This window comes from Aegilops tauschii, chromosome 1 (assembly GCF_002575655.3).
Source record: "Aegilops tauschii subsp. strangulata cultivar AL8/78 chromosome 1, Aet v6.0, whole genome shotgun sequence".
Classification (NCBI taxonomy): Eukaryota; Viridiplantae; Streptophyta; class Magnoliopsida; order Poales; family Poaceae; genus Aegilops; species Aegilops tauschii.
The window spans coordinates 134,434,822-134,439,887 of record NC_053035.3 but is presented as its reverse complement, the minus strand read 5'-3'; positions in this window follow the sequence as shown (position 1 = coordinate 134,439,887).

Sequence of the window (5,066 nt, the reverse complement as noted above, 5' to 3'; positions counted from 1 at the left end):
GCATCGTCGTTGCCAAATGCAGCCACTAAGGCCACAACCAGGGTTTTCACCCTAAAAAATCAATCCGAAGCGTGTCCGAGCAATGCCTCCAACAAGGTAATGACGTAAAAAAACATCGCCATTGCTAGGTATAACCAACTCCGGTCGAACCTAGGCTTTCACCCCGGAGCTCTAGACTAGGTGCTCGAGTAGCACCACCATCGAAGTAATTCATGTATTGTCGCCACCACTTTTCCACGATCCCAGCAACTACATGTGTTGTGTCGCCGCTACACAACCATTCATCTGCATTAAGACGTCGTCCATAGTTTTGCATCTCACCGCATAAGTCAGATGTCGGATCTCGAGAGATGAACCCTCCATAAGACCTTCGGATGACCACCACCGTCATGGAGCCGTAGGAGGTCACTGCATAGTCACCACCAAACGGCTGACCGAATCGGAATCACCACCACCAAGCCTTCCAGATCTGAATCAAGGCAACTACGCCGGGTCATACCAAGCTGTGGCTACCTGACTACAAATCCAACAGTCTACGAGGCCGCAGACAGTCACCGGTTTGAAGAATCCGGCCGCTCGCACACCGACACCAGGGCACCACCGTGCAGAACCACGTTGGGGCCAGCATCCGCACATGCACTGCAGATCCGCGCTGGGAGACCACATGCACCCGCACCCTCAGATCAGCCGGCTGCCACCACCACACAGCCATTCGGGTGCCAGCCCATGAAGATGGGATCTAATTGAACCTAGCACACCGGCATGCTACTCGTGCCGTATGTACCGAAGCAGCCTAAGAACTCCATTGACCCGCATGGCCGTGTGCCTTGGCTAGGATGAGCATCCCCCTGCAGCCCCCACACAAGCAGAGAGGAGAAGCTCCCACTACCACCGATGCCGAGCGGGCTTTGCCCGGCGATGGCAGGCAGAGGGGCGGTGGGTCGCGCTTGCTCGCAGCTGCTAGGGCTCACGGCTGGGTCGCCCGCGGGGGAGCGACCGGGGCGTTCAGGGCATTCGGTGCGGGCCCCCCTAGGCATAATGCAATAGATCTAGGTATTGTCATCTTTGGTATGCAACTCTTCGACTGCACACTTATAATCCTTAGGACATTCTTTAGTTTTATCAATGATCAAACTCCTAGGCAAGAAATCAAGAAATTTGCTCGTGGCAATTGGTTCCTTAATAATATCGAAAAGGTTAGGGTGAACACTTACCATTTTGAGATCTTCATTCCCTTTACTAGAAGATTCACCCTTATTCTTAGGAACGTAAATAAACTTTGTAGCCTTAGTAGGAGGAAAATTTTGAGTAGTTCTAACGGAGGAAAAGGCGGAACCCAAGTTGGTAATAATATCTTCTAGTTTGCCAATTCTAGTAGAATCTTGATCTATCATTTCATTAACTATGGGTTCCTTTTCCCTAAGATTCTTTGAAGTAACTTCTACCATAGATCCATATTGAGTAATATGATTATGAATCTTTTTATCCAAGTTTTCAATCAGCTCTACGGTAGCAATTTTATTCTGAATAATATCAAGTCTTTGCATCACATGTTCCAAGGTTAAAACAGTTTCATTAACCATAAGAGGTGGTGGGCCTAACAAATCTATCATAGCATTATAAGCATCAAAAGTATGGCTCCCCAATAAATTTCCCCCGGTAATGGTATCTAAAACATATCTATTCCAAGGAGTAATGCCCACATGAAAATTGCGAAGAAGAATGGTAGTAGATTGCTTTCGAGTAGATCTATTTTGAGCATTGCAAATTCTATACCAAGCATCTTTTAATTTTCCCCCTACCTTTGCTTAAAATTAAGGACCTCGTTCTCGGGAGTGCTAACAATGATGGAAGGACTAGCCTGAAATCAAGACAAGCGATCTAACACATGAGCAACCAAAAAGCAGACGAAAAGATGAACGGAAGAAGGGCGAATAAAAAGGAAAATCTTTTTGTGTTTTTCTGAAATTCATTTTAGAAGTGGGGGAGAGGAAAACGAGAGGCGGATGGCAAATAATGTAATGCAAGAGATGAGATTTTATGATGGGTACTTGGTAGGCTTGATGTAGACCTCCCTGGCAACAGCGCCAGAAATTCTTCCTGCTACTTCTTGAGCTTGCGTTGGTTTCTCCCTTGAAGAGGAAAGGGTAATGCAGCAAAGTAGAGATAAGTGTTTCCCTCAGTTAGAGAACCAAGGTATCAATCCAGTAGCAGGTACAAGCAAGTCCCCAATCTATGCACCTGCACAAACAATCAAACACTTGCACCCAACACGATAAAGGGGTTGTCAATCCCTTCACGGTTAATTGCAATGGTGAGATCTGATAGAGATAGATAAACTAAATAAAAGATAACTAAATATTTTTGGGTTTTTTGGTTTATAGATCTGAAAATAAAAGATTCCAAAATAGAAGATCAGAAACAAATATGATAGAAAATAGACCTGGGGGCCATAGGTTTCACTAGAGGCTTCTCTCATGAAGGCAAATAATTAGGTGGGTGAACAAATTACTGTCGAGCAATTCATAGAAAAGCGCAAAGTTATGACGATATCGAAGGCAATGATTATGCACATAGGCATCACGTCTATGTCAAGTAGACCGACTCCTGCTTGCATCTACTACTATTAATCCACACATCGACTGCTATATCCACCGTGCCTCTAGAGTATTAAGTTCATAAAGAATGGAGTAACGCCTTAAGTAAGATGACATGATGTAGAGGGATAAAATCAGGCAATATGATGAAAACCCCATCTTTTTATCCTTGATGGCAACAATACAAATACGTGCCTCGCTACCCCTACTTTGTCACTAGGTGAGGAAACCGTGAGATTGAACCCAAAACTAAGCACCTCTCCCATTCAAGAAATACCAATCTAGTTGGCCCAACCAAACCAATAATTCGAAGAGAAATACAAAGATATCAAATCATGCATATAAGAATTCGGAGAAGATTCAAATAATATTCATAGATAATCTGATCATAAATCCACAATACATCGGATCTCGACAAACACAACGCAAAAGAAGATTACATCGGATAGATCTCCAAGAACATCGAGCAGAACATGGTATTGAGAATCAAAGAAAGAGAAGAAGCCATGTAGCTACTAGCTATGGACCCATAGGTCTGAGCTAAACTACTCATGCTTCATCGGAAGGGCAATAGGGTTGATGTAGAAGCCTTCCGTGATCGGATCCCCCTCTGGTAGATTGCGGGAAAAGGTCCCAAGATGGGAGCTCACGAGTACAGAAGGTTGCGGCGGCGGAAAAGTGTTTTCGTGGCTCCCCCTGGGGGTTTTCGAATATATGTGAATTTATAGGACGAAGAGGTAGGTCATAATAGTCCCGAGGGGCCAATAGGTAGGGGGCGCCCCCCTAGGGCATGCCCTCCACCCTTGCCGCCGCCTCGTGGCTCTTCTGGCTTGGACTCCAAGTCGTTTGGGTGTCTTCTGGTCCAAGAAAAAGCATCACAAAGTTTTATTCCGTTTGGACTCCGTTTGATATTCCTTTTCTGTGAAACTCAAAAACAAGGAAAACAGAAACTGGCACTGGGCTCTGGGTTAATAAGTTAGTCCCAAAATAATATAAAATAGCATATTAATGCATATAAAACATCCAAAAGAGATAATATAATAGCATGGAACAATCAAAAATTATAGATACGTCAGAGACGTATCACAGACATGACCGAGCTACCTCTCTGGTTAATAACCAATGGCGGAACCTGGAAGCCCATATTGGATCCTACATATTCTACGAAGATCTTTATTGGTCGAACCTTATGTCAAAATACGTAATTCCCTTGTCCATCGGTATGTTACTTGCCCGAGATTCGATCGTTGGTATCTTCATACCTAGTTCAATCTCATTATCGTCAAGTCTCTTTACTCGTTCCGTAATACATCATCTTGCAACTAACTCATTAGTCACTTTGCTTGCAAGGCTTCTTATGATGTGTATTACCAAGAGGGCCCAGAGATACCTCTCCGATACTCAGGGTGACAAATCCTAATCTCGATCTGTGCCAACTCAATAAACAACTTCAGAGATACCTGTAGAGCATCTTTGTGAGCACCCAGTTACGTTGTGACGTTTGATAGCACACAAGGTATTCCTCCGTGTCGGTGCAACAAACCCTGGGTCCGTTGCCCAGACTGTGCACAGGCACAATACAAGATTGAAGCACCATCTTAAGTCAGAGATTGAGGGACCAAGAGATTTGAAGAACCAACATGCAGTTCAGAGGGACCAAGATCAAGCCAGAGGAGCAATATATCGGCAAGAGAAGGGCCTCCCTTGCCGGGCAGGCGAGTTCGGTAAGGGGCGAGGCCACCACAGAAGCAGGCAACCAAGGCACCCCAGCAAGGTCTGTTGGGACTCGTGGGGGCAGAACCACCCCACCAACCACTCGAGCACGACCCACGTCATCAATCGGTGCGGTGTCAAGCCGCAAGGTGATTAAGTGGCAGCCATTCGCCACATGTCAGCCATTTCCTACAGAAGAAAGCCACATATGACACCCGTCCTGCGACGTGTCAAGAGAGCAGGCGCAGAGCTGGCAAGATAGCCCGGCAAACCTTGCCGGGTAATCAGTGATGTGACACTAAGCAGTGCATTTAATGCACCCTGCCAGCCCGCAGAGTTAGGTATGATAGCACTGTTTGCTATCATATAAGTGGATAATGACTATTTTGCCATTGTGGTGACCCCTTAATCTATAAAAGGAGGTCCATGGCACCCATAGGAAGGGTTGCAAAGTTGACGAACCACACCACCATAGGCGTGTAGTCACTGCGGCCCTACGGCAACCCCTGTCGGGCAAGTGTGCTGTGTTTCACCATGCCCATTCCACCATCAATACACTAAAGCAGGAGTAGGGTCTTACGCCTCGCTGCGGCCCGAACCTGGGTAAATTGCTTGTGTGCTCTCTGTCGTGCTGTCGTGCGCTGGTCTGCTCTTTGTGCAACGCGACGTCCCCAACCAGCAAGGGGCCTCCTGGTCCCATAGGTGGTCGTGGATATCCCGCGACATCTTTGGCGTGCCAGGTAGGGGGCTCGCTTG